This window comes from Bos indicus, chromosome 9 (genome assembly GCF_029378745.1).
Source record: "Bos indicus isolate NIAB-ARS_2022 breed Sahiwal x Tharparkar chromosome 9, NIAB-ARS_B.indTharparkar_mat_pri_1.0, whole genome shotgun sequence".
In the NCBI taxonomy this organism is placed as follows: domain Eukaryota; kingdom Metazoa; phylum Chordata; class Mammalia; order Artiodactyla; family Bovidae; genus Bos; species Bos indicus.
This window is the reverse complement of record NC_091768.1, coordinates 50,126,117-50,147,938: the sequence shown is the minus strand read 5'-3', so window position 1 is coordinate 50,147,938 and position 21,822 is coordinate 50,126,117. Positions and strand designations below refer to the sequence as shown.

At 42.0% G+C, this 21,822-nt stretch overlaps 1 long non-coding RNA gene and 1 pseudogene across 2 annotated transcripts; one reads left to right on the top strand and one right to left on the bottom strand.

The window, feature by feature from the left end:
* Positions 1–2,703: 2,703 nt before the first annotated feature.
* Positions 2,704–4,592, top strand: LOC109563634 (uncharacterized). Of its 2 annotated transcripts, XR_011568337.1 has the most exons (3): positions 2,704–3,269; positions 3,365–3,906; positions 4,069–4,592. It is a non-coding gene; the product is annotated as an uncharacterized lncRNA (long non-coding RNA). The 2 variants fall into 2 exon arrangements; XR_002181364.2 differs by having other exon boundaries at positions 3,365–4,592.
* Positions 4,593–4,921: 329 nt separating this feature from the next.
* Positions 4,922–7,833, bottom strand: LOC109563519 (AP-2 complex subunit beta pseudogene; annotated as a pseudogene).
* Between the last annotated feature and the right edge of the window lie 13,989 nt (positions 7,834–21,822).

Below are 21,822 nucleotides of genomic sequence, written 5' to 3'. Positions count from 1 at the left end.
TGTGTGAGAGACCACTATTCAGGAAAACATCACCATATGATATTTAATCACACCTTTGTTTATGTTTGACAGTTCCATAGATGTTGATGGTGGATATGTGACCTTATCTAACATTATGGTGGCACTTTTATATATACTTTGAAAAGTGTCATTACATATATTATTTATTTTTGTAACAATGCTGGAAGGTGCACAGAATAAGTGTTACCCATTTTGCTGATAAAGAAAGTGAGCTTAAAGTTAAATAGACAATAAGCAGTGAAGTAGAATAGAATCCCATGTGGTTGTTACCCTAAGTGTGAGTTCTTTTGATGGTATTACTTCCTTTAAAGAGCAGGAGGGGAGCTGGGATTCAGAGTTAAAACCTGGCCCCTGGATATTATTGCCTTTTTTTCTAAGCTGGAAACTGAACTGGTGGTTAGTGTAGGAGCTGCTGCTGACCTGATTTTGTGCTACTGTTTTTTGTCCCAGAAGGACACAGACTTCTGACTGTGCTTATCATCTGGTTCAGAAATTTTTGGTGTGGTCTATTGATTCTGGTCTTGTAAAAAAAAATAAAAGAAATGAATAAGATGATAGACCATACATGCTGATGCAAATGAGGTTCACTTTACTCCACACGTGTATGCATGAATTGCAAGGGCACACAAAGGGTCCTGGGGTCTCTTTCTCCACATAAGGGACTATTCATAGACCTAGTGTGGCTTTCTTCTGAGGACCCTGGCCTGGGCTGGGATGTCTCTTCTCTCCTAGATCCACCTGCTGTTAACTTGGTCTTTGACTTTACACTTACTTGAGCACAGCTTCTGAGAAGTGAGTCGTAATCATCCACTCCTATAAAAGGATCTGCCTCCCTCCAAAGCCTTGACAGTGTTCTGGATGGTGCTATCGAGGAGTGCTGTCTCCCAACTGAACGTACTGTGTTCGTATTCACTCTTGGGGTTGAGTTCCTAGTGAGTTGTGACGGTAGGAGGGATTTTAAAGTCCCATTAGATGGAAGAATTCTTTCCTGTTAGGAATCTAACAGATGCCCATTTAGACTGTGAGATTTAAAAACATTTCTCAGATGGCTGCATCTCAGGATGTTGCTGTTTTTGTTCCCACTAACAGGAACATTGCAAAAACACCAATGAGATATCGCAGTGTTTCTGAAAGTGTGTTCTGTAGAACTCTACTGCCATGAGATGATCTATAAACAAAGGATTCTATGATTATGAGAGGTTGGTTGGTTGGTTTCAGATCTTTTACTTCTCTTTAGAACCACTTCCTTGCAATGATGTCATCATGGACAGAGCATATTTTATCACCTCTTGATTTTGGGCTTGGTTGTGTGAACTTGCTTTGTCCCGTTGAGTGTAGATTAGAGAGATACTGTGATGATCCTCAGACTGGGACTTAAGAGATACTTTTTCACTATGTCATGTGAACCTCTGCTATTGCCTGAGGAGAAGGCTGCTGGGCTGAGGAGAGCAAGAGGAGCATGGAATACCAGCTCCATAAACCTGCAACTTGAATCAGAGCTGTTTCAGTCAAACTGCTGGTCTGTGAGCACAAACAATGGTTGTTTAAAGTCACTGAGTTTAGAATGGCTCATCCAGAATTATTGTGGAAATAGATAACTGTTATACTGGTCAAAAGAGTTTGAGGCACATTGTATGTTATGTAATTCCCTCACTCCTTCTTTCAGAGTCATAATCCACAGTGATAGATTAAAGGCTCTGAGAAGGACTGCATTAACCCATGTCTTCCCAAACTCATTTTATTTTTGTATAAATAAATAAAATGGCTTCCCAGGGGGTGCAGTGGTAAAAAATTCACCTGCCAGTGCAGAAGACACAAAGGATGCGGGTTTGGTGCCTGGATTGGGACGATCCCATGGAGGATGGCATGGCAACCCACTCCAGGATTCTTGCCTGGGAAATTCCACAGATAGAGCAGCTTGTTGGGCTACAGTCATGGGGTTGCAGAGTTGGACATGACTGAGCACAAAGGAGAGTCCTAATTAATATCCTATACAACAGTTGTCCCCAACCTTTTTGGCACCAAGGGCTGGTTTTGTGGAAAACAAGTTTTCCATGGGCGAGGGCAGGGGAATGGTTTCGGGATGATTCAAGTGCATTACATTTATTGTGCACTTTATTTCTGTTATAATTACATCAGCTCCACCTCAGATCATCAGGCATTAGATCCTGGAGGTTGGGGATCCCTGCTATAGTACGTACACTTTGGAATTCTTTTAAGTTATTCAGGGCAGTTTGTGTAAATCCTAGACTTGCTATAAACCTGAAATGAACTCTTAGAACAGTTGACAATGACTTTTAAGCCCTACCAACCAATTGGACTCTCTCAAACTTTGCTTACTTATTTATTTTTATGTATTATTTGTGTGTGTGTGTAAATGAGAGTTTACTGACAAAGACAAAGCCAAGCTTCCCCTCCCCCGACCCTCCCCCAGAACAGATCCTAACAACAAAAGAATGGTAAGTATTTTTAGGGCAACACTTAGCCCCCTCCTCCTCTCCAGTCCCAAGGTTCGCAACGCAGACACACGAAAAAGCTCGGGCGAGGACAGACACTCAGCGAATCTCTACCAGCAAGAGTTCTGGGTGGGTGTGTGCGTTTCCCGTGCCCTTTGTGAGACACCGGCTGACGTTACAGAGACAGGCTGCGGTGGCGAATAGAGGACTTCAGGGCAACCTCTACTCATCCCCCAGTTCGGCCAAGCTTGAAATGGGCCCCCAGGGACACTGCGGTGCAGGCAACAGGCTCTGTCTCTTCAGGAGAGAGGTTCTTTCGGTGGAGCAGAATCCCTCCCCAGCTGCTCAGAGGCAAACCGGGAGGGAGCCTCTCCAAGGAGCGAAGGGCTGGCAGACCAGCTCTGTCAGGTCAGCTGAATAGTCCAGCTGTTGCCCATGACTGCCGGGGAGGCTGAGAGACGCCGGGTTTCAGAGGCGGAGGGACACTTCTTGGTACCACACTGTCTGCTTACCCTGCCACGAGCTCTGCTGCCTGGAACTGCGGTTTGCTTTGAGGCGAGAACACCGCGTTTGTAGTGGGGACCTTCTTCACTGCTGTATCCCACTGACTCCACGAGCAATCTCCCAACCACGGAGCTTCACCCACCTGCTTTTCTACCCTGCCTGTCACCAACCTACCCACCTCCCACCCACCATCCCTTGCCACTTCGTGTTCTCCACGTGCCTGAGGGGTTCCTGTCCTGCACCCCAGGAATTCTCGTGGAGTCTGGGGGACCTGCTCCCCGTAGCTTTGTAAGTGGTATGAGGCAGGGTTATTTCACTTGCAACACGGTTGTGGGGTAGTTTCTGCTGTTTTCTAAGATTCCTCCTCTTGGACTCACTTTCAGGTCTGAGTCCTGCATGAGGCCTTGGACCTGGCCGCCTCTGATGAGAGCAGGGGCGTCTGAGAAGCAGTCTCGGTCATGGACCCTGAGTCCCCAGTGTCGGGAAGCAGCAGTTAACCACAGGTGAAACTGCGAACACTGCTGAACAGACTGGTGTTCCGGGCACGAAGCGCTCTTCCACAGACCACACCCAATGTGCCTAGTCGGGGAAGGGGTTCTCACATTTCCCGATCTTTTGAGAGATGAAAAGGATGGCTTGGCCCTCTGAAGTGATCTCACCTGCCTGGGAGCCTAAGCAACACAAGTATCTAGCGGACCAGAGAGCTGAAGGATGACTGTGTGGCACCGGAAGCTCACTTCATCCCCGCATCCACCCTGCTGCCCTCCAGCACTGAGGAGTAGCACTTTGCTACTCCTTCATTCTGGCATCAGGGTTTACCTTCAAGTCCCTGGACAGAGGCTCTGCTGCCACCGGATGCCAGTGAATGGAGCGCCAGAATCTGCTTGGAATGTGAAGAGAGCCATAAGGGAGTAGGACCGGAAAGGTAAGAGAAAGGCATTGAGGAAAGAAAGTCAATGAGAGGGTCCTGCGGTGAGAACAACATTGACTGGGATTTGGAGACCCAGCCCCCCACCTCTGCTACCTAATAGTCAACAGTCCTCAGGCAGTAACATCCTGTTTGTCTTTTATCTTTTTCTTTTTTCAGAAAAACAAGGTTGGATGAGTTATTATGTGAAGTAAGTCAGTTTCAACTCTAAAACCAAGATTTTAGATGTGAATTGGACCTGAGATTAAACTAAATCCAGAGTGGGAGATGTAGGGAGGGCGTTTTGATTCCTGTTTCCCGTCTCTACTGAAATTCTTTCATCAGTGTTACTCACGGATTCGATCTGTGGAAAGGAATGTAGTTAAGTTCTCATTCCTCGAAGCCTCCGGACTGTCAAGGCCCATTCCCCACACCCTCCAGCACCATTCAAGGAAGACCACTATTCCTAGCTGCAGAGCATCAAAGGAGATGAGAATACAGGGCAGGAGGAATCACAGGAAAAGGAGTTTAGAGAGGAAAAAAGTGATCAGGAACAAGGCTGCTACAGGGTGGCAAGAAACTGCATCTCTTCCCTCCAGACTGCATGGTTGCTTTAACACTTCTCTCAATCACACACTATTCCCTCAATTTCTCATATGTACAAAAATATAAAACAATAAAGTGCAGTTTACATTTCAGTGACACTTTTCCTTGCTTTAGTATTTTTTTTTTTTTGTCTTTTTCTGCTTTTGAAATGAACTCTTGATTACAGAATATCAAAGTACACTCAAAACTGCCAGCCACTGTAAGCGCAGCATGGAGAAGCCCACAAGTAAGGACAGATAGCAGCAGGTGGCACGAGGTGGGAAATGATTGAAGCAGTGGTTACAGACGTTCACAGGAAGCTAAAACTATCCAACAGGCAGTGCTCTAACGTTAGCACAGGTTAAACTAGTCACTACCTTGGCGGGTGGCCTCAGTGTGTTCAGGTTCAGATTCTACGTGGCAATAACAATTTATTTCAGTTAAGAGTTCTTGGCCTGCACCGATCATAGGGTAGCCGGAGGGCACCGGACCAGTCTATTAGTTTTTCAAAATGCTGTTGTAGACCTGATAGATGTACTGGGAGACCTCGGGAGGTCTCCACTTCAGCAACACTGTGTAATTGGGGTTTCCTGGCTGGATACGTAGCTCGGCCAAAATCCAAATGCCATTAGTGAGCTTCAGGGATTGGTACAACATGTCCTGCCCTTCTACATTCCTCTTGGCAATAGTATAAACGTTGTTTCGCAACTTGCTGGGAACAGTGTCAATATTTAAATGACATTCCTTAATCTGAAACTGAAGTTTATTTTCAATGGGAATATCCTTCCATGTTGCAAGGAAGACCTGGAGCTCCATTTTGCCATCTTGTGCAAAAAGCACGTTGAGTGGGATGAGGCAGCTGAAGTAGATGACATCAGTCTTGTTTTTCACAGCCACCTGCCGGTTGTTCAAAGGCTCCATCTTCATGACTGGGCCCAAGGTGTTGAGAGGCAGGGAGACATCAATGCTCTGGTTTGGTGTCAGTGGTGTATGGATGGCCAGAGGAATGCTGGGGATGACACCAAAGCTATTCTGTTTCAGTTAAACTGAATTGCAGAGTCTGTCATGTGCTGCAGAGCTTTGTTGGTGAAGTTCATTTCCTTATAAATGTGCCCTTGGGAGTGAGTAAATGTTCCTGAAATCTCCAGGCCTTTAGCCTTTACCGCAGGCAGCCACACGGCCTTAGAAGCCACGTATCCACCAAGTGCCATGCCTATCCTTGTGGAAAGTTCAAATAGGTCATTCAGACCACTGCTGACCACAGCAGGAATAGGGAAAGGAGCAAAGGTTGCAGGCACTGATGATGGGATGAAGGACTGTCCCACCAGACTATCTAGTCTTCCCCCCAAGAGATCCACTGCTCCCATCTGCATGGAAGATACCTGTGGCACATTGACTGGGGGACCAAGGTCAAGGTTTAAAAGATCCCCCAGAGGGTCACCCTGGGAGGGGATAACCTGAGGCTGTCCTGGGTTGGTGGCAGTGGTGCCAACGGGGCTGTCACCTGCATCAGTGCTCTCGTGATGCATTGCCGTGTTTGAGATGGATTCCGTGACTTCCTTCCACAAGAGCATTGGGTGGCTTATGGTACACTGAGGCCAAAGAACCAATGTGGCAGATTAGCTCATCCAATAGAATTGGCTCAATAAGATCTGTCTCCTCAGAAATCAGTGACTTTTCAGACAAGACTACTTCTTTAGCTGTGACAGGATCAGTTGAGAGAAGGCTCCAATAAATATAGTCCTGGTCTCGAAGGTCAGGATTATCAGAATCCTGTGTTGCCAAATTCAAGACCTGCTTACCAGCTCCTGTGTTTCTGATGGTTTCTTGAGAAACAGCTTCACTATGGCAGTGAGCAGACTGAGCTGCACTTGGGTGCTTTCATCATGAAAACCCTCCAGGAAGCTCTCTAGTAACTCATCTGCATTGTCAATTCTTTCAGCACATTCTCCCACAATCCAAATCATAGCTTCTCAAGCATCTGGCTCATCCAGTGACTCTTAAGTTCTCACACAGTGTGGCAATGATACTTTCATATTTGTTGGAGTATTTGCAGAAGATGTCCCTGATGACGACAGTTGCCTCTTGGACCACATAATCTACTTTGGTTTGGATGAGATCAAGCAACGTGCTCACACAGCGCTCTGCAGATTGCTCCACCTTAATGGCACACTACCCAACGGCTCGCACAGCTTTGCACACAAAATCAACATCCACCTCTGTGGCATATTCTATCAGTTCAGCCAGAACCTGAGTAATGTTGGCTTGGGATGCCAAACGAATCATGATGTCCAATTTCTCTAGTTTCACATAGATGGGATCATTGTACTTCACAAAGAAAACTTTTATTTCCTGCTTCAAGATTTCAGGCCTTTTCTGGACAATTAGGTTGATGTTCCTCAGGCGTATTGCACCTCTGGCTCCCCAGACAGCCAAGTGACAAGTGGAGGGGCCAACTTCTTCAGCAGCATATTGTAGTAGTCAGAGTCCTTGGGTAGAAACTCTAGAAATTTCATTAGGATTTTTACTGCTAAAGCACCACTGCTGAGTTGGCATGAGATAACCAGGGAGTTATCCGCTCACAGATGTTCTGAGCCTCCCGGTCATCTTTAGGATTGTAATTAAACAGGCAGTCCAGGGTGAAAATCTGGCCCCATTCAGTGCACTCATTCAGGGCTGTCAGTAGCTTATTAATATTCTGTGGATATAGATCGAGTAAGTTGATGTTCGGGTGAGATTCACTGATTTCAGATAATGCTGCTACAGCATTAGCTACCATCATTGGATTTGAATCTGCTATGTGATCCCACAGAGAATCCAGAAATTCCTGATCTTCCATCATCTGGGCGTTGATGTTATGGAGTTTTGCCACACAGACTGCTGCTGTCTTCTGGACGTAGGGATCATCATCCTTTAAGCACTTGCAGAGGGGCTCACAGAGATATTCTGTAATCTTGTTCATCCGGATGCACTGCATGGTTCTGACTGCCAAGGCTTGAGTCAGAGGATTGGGATCTTTACAGTCCTTCACAAAGCTGTTGACAGCCATGATGGCCATGTCTGGCTGACTCTTGGCATAGTTCATCAAGTAGAGATACACAAGCTTCTTCAGTTCCAGGTTGTCTGTCTGCATATAGTTCACTATATCTGGAAAGAGAGTGCTAACATCTTTCCCCACAGTCATAGCAGCAATCAGTTTCTTCACAGCCCCCTTCCTCTTTTCTTTCTTTTCATTGTTGAGTTCAGCTTTTAATTCAAAGATTTCTCCCTTTTTATTGGTTGTGAAGTACTTGGAGTCAGTCATGGTTTTGGATCTTTGATGTGTACCGTAGGCAAGGGCGGGCGTGGCAGCAGTGGCCAGAGAGCACAGCCCGAGCGGTGTTATAATGGTTTCCTGTACGTCATGACTCCTCCAGGTCTAAGCCCCTAAACTTTGCTTATTAATCAGTCCCTATTTGCCTTCTCATGGCTGCTGAATTTCACCTCAGTGACTTGTATTATATGGCTCCCAATTTCTAAATGATTAAAAATTATTCTCCACTGCTGATGCCAGCCCTATTTCAGAATGATTTTACAATCAGTATAAGAACATTTATTTTAAAATAAATGACCAATGAATTAAATTGATCAATTTTAATTACTTTCATGGGTTCCCCCCCAAACATTAGATATCTAATATTTGGTATTAAAATTACTATTAAGTTCATTCAGAAACCGTGTTGGTGCCAAAACCAAAAATGAACAACCAGAAATACTCATTACTTTCTCCTCAGTTTTGAGAAAGGTGGATGGAACACACACAGTAGAGCTGTTTCCCAAGCTTCGTCACAATGCCAAGCACCAAAGAAGATACAGTGGTTCCAGGAAACAACTCCCTTTATTTTGGGTGACTATGAGTTGTTGATATCTTTTATATTCTTTAAGGGGCCTTGGCATATACATTCATTTCAAACACTCACAGGTGCTTATGTAAAAAACTAACCATTAGCAATGAGGTCAGTGCAACAATTTATATTTTTTCCTCCAAGTTTTTGAAGAATAATCATAGATTATCATGTATGCTGTCTTAGCAACTGTGAATCATTATGCTCTAGAATGTTTTAACATGAAAAATCAGTTGATTTTCCTTTCCTTAGGTGAAGTTCCTTACATTACATTTGCACATAGCTGGTTAGTCTATAAGTTTTTTATTTTATTTTTTTAATTTACAATATTTATTGGTTTTGCCATATATCAAAATGAATCCACCACAGGTATACATGTGTTACCCATCCTGAAGCCTCCTCCCTCCTCCCTCCACATACCATCCCTCTGGGTCATCCCAGTGCACCAGCCCCAAGAATCCAGTATCGTGCTTCGAACCTGGACTGGCGACTCATTTCATATATGATATTATATATGTTTCAATGCCATTCTCCCAAATCATCCCACCCTCTCCCTCTCCCACAGAGTCCAAAAGACTGTTCTATACATCAGTGTCTCTTTTGCTGTCTCATATACAGGGTTATTGTTACCATCTTTCTAAATTCCATATATATGCGTTAGTATACTGTATTGGTGTTTGTCTTTCTGGCTTACTTCACTCTGTATAATAGGCTCCAGTTTCATCCACCTCATTAGAACTGATTCAAATGTATTCTTTTTAATGGCTGAGTAATATTCCATTGTGTATATGTACCACTGCTTTCTTATCCATTCATCTGCTGATGGACATCTAGGTTGCTTCCATGTCCTGGCTATTATAAACAGTGCTGCAATGAACATTGGGGAACACGTGTCTCTTTCCTTTCTGGTTTCCTCAGTGTGTATGCCCAGCAGTGGGATTGCTGGATCATAAGGCAGTTCTATTTCCAGTTTTTTAAGGAATCTCCACACTGTTCTCCATAGTGGCTGTACTAGTTTGCATTCCCACCAACAGTGTAAGAGGGTTCCCTTTTCTCCACACCCTCTCCAACGTTTATTGCTTATAGACTTTTGGATTGCAGCTATTCTGACTGGCGTGAAATGGTACCTCATAGTGGTTTTGATTTGCATTTCTCTGATAATGAGTGATGTTGAGCATCTTTTCATGTGTTTGTTAGCCATCTGTATGTCTTCTTTGGAGAAATGTCTATTTAGTTCTTTGGCCCATTTTTTGATTGGGTCATTTATTTTTCTGGAATTGAGCTGTAGGAGTTGCTTGTATATTTTTGAGATTAGTTGTTTGTCAGTTGCTTCATTTGCTATTATTTTCTCCCATTCTGAAGGCTGTCTTTTCACCTTGCTTATAGTTTCCTTTGTTGTGCAGAAGCTTTTAAGTTTAATTAGGTCCCATTTGTTTATTTTTGCTTTTATTTCCAATATTCTGGGAGGTGGGTCATAGAGGATCCTGCTGTGATGTATGTTGGAGAGTGTTTTGCCTATGTTCTCCTCTAGGAGTTTTATAGTTTCTGGTCTTACGTTTAGATCTTTAATCCATTGTGAGTTTATTTTTGTGCATGGTGTTAGAAAGTGGTCTAGTTTCATTCTTTTACAAGTGGTTGACCAGTTTTCCCAGCACCACTTGTTAAAGAGATTGTCTTTAATCCATTGTATATTCTTGCCTCCTTTGTCAAAGATAAGATGTCCATATGTGTGTGGATTTATCTCTGGGCTTTCTATTTTGTTCCATTGATCTATATTTCTGTCTTTGTGCCAGTACCATACTGTCTTGATGACTGTGGCTTTGTAGTAGAGCCTGAAGTCAGGCAGGTTGATTCCTCCAGTTCCATTTTTCTTTCTCAAGATTGCTTTGGCTATTCGAGGTTTTTTGTATTTCCATAATAAATTTTTATCTGTTAAAGTGTTAGTAAAGCTTTTTTCCAGTGGCATTTAAATGGTATTTTTAGGAGCATGTTTAAAGACATCCATTTATATTTGACAAAGTGCTCAGAGACTTGAAGAAAGTAATGAGGGTAGAAAGACAGGTGACGAACTTGACAGTATTGACAATATTCTGCTCAATAATCTCTCAATCATGTTTTGAGTGCAGTTGCCAAGCCTTGACAAATACTCTTGAAGATAGCATATGGTAAAATTGTAATTTTTCACCTTGAATAAGTTATAGTTTTGTGCTTAAAGAGGGTTGTAATGAGGTAATTAATTTTCTTTTCTTGGGAAACCAAACTGGCTAAACAACTAACCTGAAAATTAACCAAGCAGCCAGTCAACCAACCAGAAAGTGAACCCACCTGCTACACACCAGTAATTATTCCAGGCATTGGGGGAACAAAGATGGACAAGATGTCATTCTGTCAATGAGGTGAGATATTTGCAATATTGTGGAGAAAATAAATAAATAATTGCAATATAGCATGAAATGGAGGTACAATAAATGTATTTCCAGATATAAATAAAACATGTAAGTTCAGTATTCTTGAAGGAAGTCTACTTCAATGGGTATGTTCCTTTGAAGGACCAGGATTTTGACAGGTTAGTAAGGCAGAGAACACTCAGCCTAACTTTCATTCTTTGAAAAACCAAAAGGTGCTTTTGTTTGGATTTTAAGAATGACAACCACAATGACTCACTGTGGACCACCACCTTTAATTTTTGGAATGAGAACTACATACTGTGTACTAACCAGTTATCCTGAGCATAATTGTACATAATAATCCATGTATAAGTTAGAAGAAGATAGATGTTAATATCCAACTCTATCCTCAAGAACTTGTGAAAAACTTTGATGTAGCAAATTTAAGTAAATTGACTGGTTTAATCCAGTTGATATTTCTCCTGTTTCCTCAGGTTCAGTAACCCTCTGATATGTCTCCAGTGCCCCTGAGATAGAAATGCTAGGACCTTATTTTCAGTTTCAGCTAACTCACTTGCTGAAGTTTTACTGAATTCAGTGTTTGTAGGGATAAAAGCCTTCTAAAATGCTCTGAGAAGTACATGGTGCTTACAACTCAGGTAACTATATATCTTAGTTTGCCTGGGACAGTTTCATTGATGACTTTGTCTCAGTATGATTAATAGTGTTTAATGCCAGCTTTGTGAGCCCCTGGGGCAGCCACCCATGTGTTCTACTTATACTTCGGGGAAGGAATGGGAGTGTTATGGTTGATTCCCTTTGTCTTCAAAATTAGGTATAAACTGGAAATAAAGCAGACATGTGGGTACATGATACTTCCTATGGAGCACCATTACTGCCTTCCTTGGGAGCAGTAGCTCAGAATTCTAAGGTTTTATCATTTATCATTTCATTTCCCCCTCAAATGAGCTTCACGAACACACACACACACACACACACACACACACACACACACACACGCACACACACATTCTTTGACAGCACAGAAGAAAGCATGGCAAACCTTAAGGAAGGACTCTAATTAGACTTGGCAGTGGTGGTTAGTGGATTTGGAGGGTGAGTGGAGAAGAGGGTAGGGAAAAACTATCTCATGTATGCAAGGCAATCATTTGGGTGTGTCTTCTTAACACAAGTCACAATGTAAATGTTACTGCTATGAATCATAAATGTGCAAACTTACAGCTAGTCAAATAAAAATATACTAGCAGACATGCGCTCAATGGTAGTTAGCAGTCTGCATACCCAAAAGAATTCTTGCAAAGGGATCCAGCCCAATAAGTCCATCAGCAGCAGGAAGAACTCTCTCCCTCCAGACTTTGGGAGAAAACTGGAGCTATCATTTTGCATGTACTCCACTGAGTAGCGCCTCTCCAATCTCAGGTTTTTCATGAATCTGTTCTTAGGAAGAACAGAATTCTCAATTGCATTGCAGTAAGCTATAGTGAGTTCATTTTTAAGAGAATTTATGAAATATTTGAAGATCACATTTTTATATTTCCAACTTATTATTTTAGTAATTTATAAATGCTCTTCAATTTGGAATGTTTTTGTTGTGTAGTTGCTAAGTCGTGTCCTACTCATTGCGACCCCATGATACAGATACTCAAAAAGTGGTTTAATTTATTCCACTTTCAGTAAAGAGTCACGTGAAAGCCAAAGGAGAGACTGAACAAAACTCACTGGTTTACTATCTTCTCAATCCTGGAAGATTTCATCTCTTCTTATTTCAAAGGTACACTGTATCCTTGTGTACTGAGCAAAAATAACTTTACTGTACAGTAAAAATGTCATAAGGTACTTGACAATTTCCAGATTACAAAACATGTTTATAGAAGAATTGATATTAAAGTTTAGAGGAGCATCTAAAACCAGTCTTAATAAATATAATCTTCAAAAAAAATTATAGGAGCAGCGTGAGAAGGAAGACAGTTCTAAACATGAATCTAGGTATGAATTGGAATCAAATCTAAGGATGTTTTTTACAAGTTGTGTGCTTTGTGTGCATTTAATGTTTCTGAGTCTCAACCTCATTGTGGATAAAATGGGGATGATAAAACTTGCCCTACCCACTTTACAAGGTAAACAAATATGATTAAATATAAGAAAGTGTTTTATCAAGTGGAAATACTTCACTTCCTTCAGTCTATTTGGAGGCATTATACTCCTGGAAGAAATAAAATACATCTAATTTCAAGGCTGAGCTTCTTAGTCTGTCTCTCTTTCCTTTAACAACTTCACTCCCTCTTTGCAGACTAAAGCCAAATAAGTTCAGGTCAATAAGAATTTATCAAGAATCTGTTGAAATATAGCTATGAAGGTGAGGTGGCCAGGGCTTCTAGTCAATGGACGCTTCAAAAATGCTGGTCTTTGTCAATTCTACACCACTGGTTCTTGCTGTTACCAGTGGCTGGAGTTGTTGGACACAGAATAAGTAAGACATTGCTCCTGCCATAAAGAGCTCACAACCCAGTGAAGGGGACAGACACACGCCTAGACTAGTTTGAATATATTGCAGTAAAGAGACAGTCACGGAGGAAAATGGAGGCTCTGAGCTAAGTCTGACTCTCATCAGGTACGTTTAAACAGGTACTTTAAGTGCGAAGGATATGACATGTGTCAGAAAACCCCTGTAACAATCATTATGGCAGATTTTTCAGGACTTACAGTTGGGACAGAAATTACAACTCCTTGCTTGTAGTGTAAAAATAACAAGAGTAAGTTTTGTTGTAGGACGGATTTGTGCCTAAAACACGTGATGTCAATTACTTGTTATATTTCTGGGTTTCAGGTCCTTTACCTATGATCCACGGGTAATAATATCTACTTCAGACCACTGGAATGTAATCTCTATGAGGGAAGGGATTTGAGCCTCTTTTGTTCATTACTGAATCTCCATCACTCATAAAATGGTAAGTACTTACCTGGCCCATAGTGAGGGATTAATAAATAATTTTTGAAGTTGTTGAATAAATGAAGGAAGCTATTTGGCTTCCAGTGTTTACTTTTTAGCTAGTTTTATTTGAAAAGACACAATAAAGTTAAGATGTTGGAGAGGACCCAGTGCGTTACTGTATGCTTTTCAATTCTAATTTCACCTGTCTTCCAAATGGGTATTTCGAAGGTACACAATATCCTTATGTATGGAGTAAAAATAGCTTCATTGTATAGGAAAAAGGAGAAAGTTATGTGAGCAGACTATGCTCCTATATATCCATGCCATCTGCCATGTTTCAATGTCCATAGTGAGAAGTTTGCAAGGATTTGAGCACTTGAAGATGGTATAATCCAATATTCTTTTTCTGTTTTTCAGTGTTTTGGAGTTTGTTTTTTCATGGGTATACCAGTATTCTGAAAACTACCTTTTCCATTTTAAATTGTCCAAGAGAAAAATGTGAATGTGCTTGAAAAGATCACCTATCAGGCTGCCCCTTTTATATAATTTCTCACTTGATGGACTGATGTATTCACATTTCACTGGAAAGCTGTCACACAAGTTTTACCTTAGAGAGTTGATGGACCTCCCCAGATACAAGGTTGTGTCTTGGAAAGGCAAATGCCTTGCTGACACTCGAGTCTAGAACCAGAGGCAGTTCTCAGCACTGGCCACTTGGTGGCAGTGGCAACTAAGTGCCAACTGAAGAAGTCAGGGTACACAGAAATGTGGGATCCCTAAATCTCTATGCATGCAAACTTTAGGACCTGCAAGAGGTCAACCCCAAGGGTTAGAAGAAACATTGCTAATTGAAAAAGAGGCTATAGTAAAATTTTAAATTTCTAACTCTATTTTATGACATTGATATAGGCCTATAGTTAGATGACACCTGGAAAGGTCAGTAATGAATATTTCCACAGTGCCCTTTAATACGCTTTACCTTCACTCCACATTGGTCACACACTTTCTGGGCCTTATTCCAGAACTAGCTATCACCCTGAAGTCTGCACTTCTGAAATCTGAAACTTGCTATTATTCACTTTTCATTGTTTGTGCAAAGGCTGTATTCTCTCCAAGACCACAGACTCTTTTTTTTTTTAAATAATTATCATGTTTATTTATTTTTTTTTAATTTTACTGTGCTTTGCTTTAGTGAACTTTATAGATACATGTTTTTTTTTTTTTTTTTCCTTGTTAATTTTCTGTTTAGTTGATCTATCCATAGGTGTGAGTGGGGTATTAAAGTCTCCCACTATTATTGTGTTATTGTTAATTTCTCCTTTCATACTTGTTAGCATTTGTCTTACATACTGCGGTGCTCCCATGTTGGGTGCATATATATTTATAATTGTTATATCTTCTTCTTGGATTGATCCTTTGATCATTATGTAGTGACCTTCTTTGTCTCTTTTCACAGCCTTTGTTTTAAAGTCTAATTTATCTGATACGAGTATTGTGACTCCTGCTTTCTTTTGGTCCCTATTTGCATGGAAAATCTTTTTCCAGCCCTTCACTTTCAGTCTGTATGTGTCCCCTGTTTTGAGGTGGGTCTCTTGTAGACAACATATGTAGGGGTCTTGTTTTTGTATCCATTCAGCCAGTCTTTGTCTTTTGGTTGGGGCATTCAACCCATTTACGTTTAAGGTAATTACTGATAAGTATGATCCCGTTGCCATTTACTTTATTGTTTTGGGTTCGAGTTTATACACCATTTTTGTGTTTCCTGTCTAGAGAATATCCTTTAGTATTTGTTGGAGAGCTGGTTTGGTGGTGCAGAATTCTCTCAGCTTTTGCTTGTCTGAAAAGCTTTTGATTTCTCCTTCATACTTGAATGAGATCCTTGCTGGGTACAATAATCTGGGCTGTAGGTTATTTTCTTTCATCATTTTAAGTATGTCTTGCCATTCCCTCCTGGCTTGAAGAGTTTCTATTGAAAGATCAGCTGTTATCCTTATGGGAATTCCTTTGTGTGTTATTTGTTGTTTTTCCCTTGCTGCTTTTAATATTTGTTCTTTGTGTTTGATCTTTGTTAATTTGATTAATATGTGTCTTGGGGTGTTTCTCCTTGGGTTTATCCTGTTTGGGACTCTCTGGGTTTCTTGGACTTGGGTGATTATTTCCTTCCCCATTTTAGGGAAGTTTTCAACTATTATCTCCTCAAGTATTTTCTCATGGTCTTTCTTTTTGTCTTCTTCTTCTGGAACCCCTATGATTCGAATGTTGTAGCGTTTAATATTGTCCTGGAGGTCTCTGAGATTGTCCTCATTTCTTTTAATTCGTTTTTCTTTTATCCTCTCTGTTTCATTTATTTCTACCATTCTATCTTCTAATTCACTAATCCTATCTTCTGCCTCTGTTATTCTACTATTTGTTGCCTCCAGAGTGTTTTTAATTTCATTTATTGCATTATTCATTATATATTGACTCTTTTTTATTTCTTCTAGGTCCTTGTTAAACCTTTCTTGCATCTTCTCAATCCTTGTCTCCAGGCTATTTATCTGTGATTCCATTTTAATTTCAAGATTTTGGATCAATTTCACTATCATTATTTGGAATTCTTTATCAGGTAGATTCCCTATCTCTTCTTCTTTTGTTTGGTTTGGTGGGCATTTATCCTGTTCCTTTATCTGCTGGGTATTCCTCTGTCTCTTCATCTTGTTTAAATTGCTGAGTTTGGGAGTCCTTTCTGTATTCTGGCAGTTTGTGGAGTTCTCTTTATTGTGACATTTCCTCGCTGTGTGTGGGTATGTAGAGGTGGCTTGTCAAGGTTTCCTGGTTAGGGAAGCTTGTGTCGGTGTTCTGGTGGGTGGAGCTGTATTTCTTCTCTTTGTTCAGTCGCGCTGTGGGGAGGGAGGGAGGGATGCTGCAAACAAATGACACTGGTGTGCGCTCGCAGTGCCTCAGCCACACTGGGTCTGCCCCCGCTCACGGCGCGTGTAGCCTCCCTGCCCACACTGCTCAGGCTCTAGGTTGTTCCGCCGGGAACAATCCGAGGCTGGCCCTGGGTTGCATGCACCTCCCAGGTCCAAGCCGCTCAGGTTCACGCACTCAGGTAGTCCTCAGAGGCGGAGACTCAGTTGGGCCTGCGTTTTGTGCTCTTCCCAGGTCCGAGCAGCTCAGGTGATGAGGTGTTTGGCGAGCGCCAATGCTGCGACTTATCGCCTCCCCGCCACTCGGTTATCTGGGTGTAAAACCGGCGCACCTTCTCAGGCAGATCCAGACCCCCAATAAGTTTTAGTTAGCAAAGAAGCCAGTTTTATAGATAATGTCTCTCTGGGGCTGCGATTGCCCCCTTCCGGCTCTGGCTGCCTGTCACCGGAGGGGGAATGTCTGCAGCCGGCTATCTCTGTTTAGTCCTTTGTTCCGTGCGCGGGCTGGCGGTGTCTTAGGTTAGGGCTGGCTTTTCGCATGGTAGATATCCCACAGTCTGGTTTGCTAGCCCAAATTATTTCGCTCAGATAGTGCTCAGGGTATTCAGGCCAGCTTCTTACTCTCAGCGATGCAGCCCGCGCCGCGCCTCCCTGCCCAGCCCCCGCTTGCTAATGGCGGATGCAGGCGTCTGCGCTGCTTCTCCGCTGGGGGAGTTACCGTAGGACTCGCAATCTGCGAGTTTTAATTGTTTATTTATTTTTTCTCCCTGTTATGTTGCCCTCTGTGCTTCCAAAGCTCGGCACGGATTCGGCAGTGAGAAGGTTTCCTGGTGTTTGGAAACTTCTCTCTTTTTAATACTCCCTTCCTGGGACGGAACTCCGTCCCTCCCTCTTTTGTCTCTTTTTTTGTCTTTTATATTTTTTCCTACCTCCTTTCAAGGAGTTGGATTGCTTTTCTGGGTGCCTGATGTCCTCTGCCGGCATTCAGAAGTTGTTTTGTGGAATTTACTCGACGTTTAAATGCTCTTTTGATGAATTTGTGGGGGAGAAAGTGTTTTCCCCGTCCTACTCCTCCGCCATCTTGGCGCCTTCCCCCAGACCACAGACTCTTGAGTTCTTCTCTTTACGCCTTGATTCAGCCCAGGCTCCAGGGTCCATCCTGCAACCCCTTACTACAGTAACCTCTTTGTCCTTCTTTGATCCCCTTGTGAAAATGCAGGCCGCCCCCCTCCCCAATCCCTCTCCTCCTCTATATTCTCTAGCATCTCATGGCAAAGGAGGCCAGAGGACTAAGTTCTCACCAGTGAGTGAAAGGGATGTCTGCGGATGTCACCTTTTTAAAAAGAAAATTCCTTGCTCTAGACTTCTTCTCCTTCCTTTCTGATGAGCTAGAATACTGATTGGAGAAGGCAATGGCACCCCACCCCAGTACTCTTGCCTGGAAAATCCCATGGACGGAGGAGCCTGGTAGGCTGCAGTCCATGGGGTCGCTAGGAGTCGGACACGACTGAGCGACTTCACTTTCACTTTTCACTTTCATGCATTGGAGAAGGAAATGGCAACCCACTCCAGTGTTCTTGCCTGGAGAATCCCAGGGACGGGGGAGCCTGGTGGGCTGCCGTCTATGGGGTCCCACAGAGTCGAACACGACTGAAGTGACTTAGCAGCAGCAGCAGAATACTGATGAGCCAGGTAACTGACTTAGACTGCACAGATGAGGACAGGAAGGGGGGAACCTATGCTCAACCTAAACTCATGGGCCAGAGCCTCCTGGACCTGTGATTATGAGGTATGTCACACTAAAGGTTGACATTTGCCACCTACCTCTAGAAGAAGTAAGTCATAAGCTGCTGCCATTGCTGACCTTGAACACATCCTGAAAAGAATTCAGAGTGGAGATCAGGAGTGAGGTAGTCTGTGTTCTGGGAAAAACTGGCAGAACAGGCCTTCAGACTGTTAGATATTTTCCGGGGAAGATTTTATGAGTCCATTTTTTGCATCTCCTCTTATCTAGAAAAGCACTAAAATCTTTCATGTGATGTTTGCTCTTGGTGACTAGCGGCAACCTTCATGAGACTAGCAATTATCTTCTGAAAGAATGTGCTCTTGATTGCGTGTACTCCCCCTTCACCACAATCTCATATATACTGACCTTCCCCCCCCTACTTCTTTGGTGCAGTTTCTCAAAGCTATCTGAAATGCTGCCTCCCGGGCTATAGTTCTCATTTTGCCCCCAATAAAACTTGACTCACAACTCTCATATTGTGCATTTTTTTCAGAAGACAGCTGCAAAAGAAATAAATTTGTATTGTATGTAAGCCATTGTGTGTTGGGGTCTTTTTGTCATAGCTGCTTAATCTTTACCTTGAACAATACAGGACCCACTTAAAGAAACCCCATGCTGAGATCAATCCAACTCTCTACTTTCCCCATGTTTAGAGTCTGAGCGCATCCCTGGGATGAGCAGCCTACCCTGACTGTCTTCACTAAGTACGAACAGAGGCTTTACCCAGCAAATGGGCCCTCACACTGCCCAGTGGTCTTTTTTCAATTATTAGTTGACTCATATTCTAGTCAACTTATATTCTAGTCGGAGAAGGCAATGGCAAGTACGAACAGAGGCTTTACCCAGCAAATGGGCCCTCACACTGCCCAGTGGTCTTTTTTCAATTATTAGTTGACTCATATTCTAGTCAACTTATATTCTAGTCGGAGAAGGCAATGGCACCCCACTCGAGTACTCTTGCCTGGAAAATCCCATGGATGGAGGAGCCTGGTGGGCTGCAGTCCATGGGGTCTCTATGACTCGGACACGACTGAAGCAACTTAGCAGCAGCAGCAGCAGCAGCATATTCTCCCTGGTAGCTTTTTCAATTCTTTCAATTCTTTCCTGGAAGCATCTCCTAGTTCACAGAGAAAATAGAAAAGATCAGGAATTGACTCTTTCGACTTCTTGCAGCCATCCTGACATTTGAAACTCTTGTCCTAATGGCATTGCTTCCCTTCTGTTCTCTGAGCCTCATTCTTCCACATACCCTGGGCCTCATGCCCTTCTGTCTCAATGGAGGCTTGAATCCATCAGTTTCCTTTGTCTTCCTGGCACCATCAAATGCTCCTTCTCTGTTTATTCTTTCTAATTGAAATTTATGTGTGCTTATTTTCCATTTCCTATTTTAAAACAGCAATTCAAACCTTTGCTTTGATCACATCAAGCTAATACCTATCTTCTTTCTTTCATAGTAATGCTCCTTAAAAGTCTTGTCTACACTATATTTATATATATATTTCTATATTTATAAATATATTGATAGTTTGGAGAATGTTACTTAGAAACCAAAATCTGGGAGCTGGGTGCAGTCTTTCTTTTGAATAATTGCAACTCAATACATGGTTTCACAACTGATGTTTTTGTTACTACATGGACAAATAGATTGATTATGGGTTTACAGTTGATTTTGCATCCCCCCCACCACACACAGATTTTTTTGTGTGTGAATGTTCAGTCATATCTAACTCTTTGTGACCTCATGGACTATAGCCCACCAAGCTCCAACGTCCATGGGATTTCCCAGGCAAAAATACTGGAGTGGTTTGCCATTTCCTTTTCTAGGGGATCTTCCTGCATCAGGGATTGAACTTGCATCTCCTGTCTTTGCAGGCAGATTCTTTACTGCTGAGCCATCGGGGTGACCCACATATTTTTAAAGAATAGACAGATTGGGGAAAGGGACACAATCTTCCTTACAGAGGACCAAATATTGTATGTAAATAACAGGCTGCTTCCCTAAGAATTGGAGCTTAATTCTTTCCTTCTTGAGTATAGACTGAACTTAGTGACTTGCTTCCAAAGAATAAAATGTAAAAACAAACAAAAAAAATAACTTTATAGTAGAGAAATCTGGCTAACACTACCTTAAGAAAGTGATCAGAATTAACCTAATTAGTGATGTCATGCTGATGTCATGTGCCCTCTGCTACTGTGTGATGGGAGAGGCACTTCACATCTGTGACATTCTTCCTTCGAACCCATAATCCCAGGGTTCTCATAAGAAAAACATCAAGCAAATGAAAATTGAGGGCTATTTTATAAAATATATTACCAGGACTTCAAGACTGTCAAGGTCATTAAAAACACAGACTGAGAAATTCATAGACTAGAGGTGGCTGGGAGACATGACAACTAAATGTAATGTCGTAATTTAATGTAATTCTAGTAATACCCTGGAGCAGAAAAAGGACATTAGGGAAAATGAATGAAATCTCAATAAAGGATGGCATTTAGTAATTGTTATGATTAAATGCTTATGTCTCCCCCCTCTGATTCATATGTTGAAATATTAATCCCAATGTGATGGTATTTGTGGTGGGGGCTTTGGGAGGTGATTAGGTCAGGAGGATGGAGCCCTCATGAATGGGATTAGTGCCCTTATTAGAGGAGATCAGAGAGCTAGCTAGCTTTCTTTCCACCCCATGAGGATATAAGAAGTCAGCCCTCTGCAACCCAGAAGAGGGTTCTTACCAGAATGCAACCATGCTGGTCCCTGATCTCTGATTTCAGCTTTCAGAAATATGAGACATAATGTTTGATGTTAAAGTCCCCAGTCAATGGTCATTTGTTACAGCAGCCTGAATGAAGATGGTAATGCAGTTATTAATATACCACAGTTATGTGAGATGTTAACAGTAGGGGAAACAAGGCAAAGAGTATACAGGAACTCTGTGGACTACCCTTGCGATTTCTGGTATATCTAAAATTACTCTAAAAGAGAAAGTTTATTTTAAAGATCCTGTAACATGGAAGACACTGAAATTCATTCCTATAAAACCAAAGAGAAATTGAAGACACTATGAAGAACTCAAATAGTATGTGCAGGTATTATTTCTGAAATTTATAGTTGAGATTTTAAATAACTTGACTTGCAGAAAGAATATTTTCATGGAGCTCCTATTTTTTGGATAGATTTTAGATATATTGGATAAATTTATATTGTCAACTGTAACTGCAGATATTGAGAAAACTTAGATTTCACAGTATTTAGATATTTGGCAAATGTTCAGAAGAATAATAAATAGAGGCTACTTTACACAAGTTTTTCTTTTTCCTTAAAAAATCATTTGTCAAAGAGCTGTACTCTGAATGGGAGCAAGAAACAGTGCCTGTGACAATATTTACATATTTCAAATAAAAAACATTGAAATTGAGAATATTTGCTATA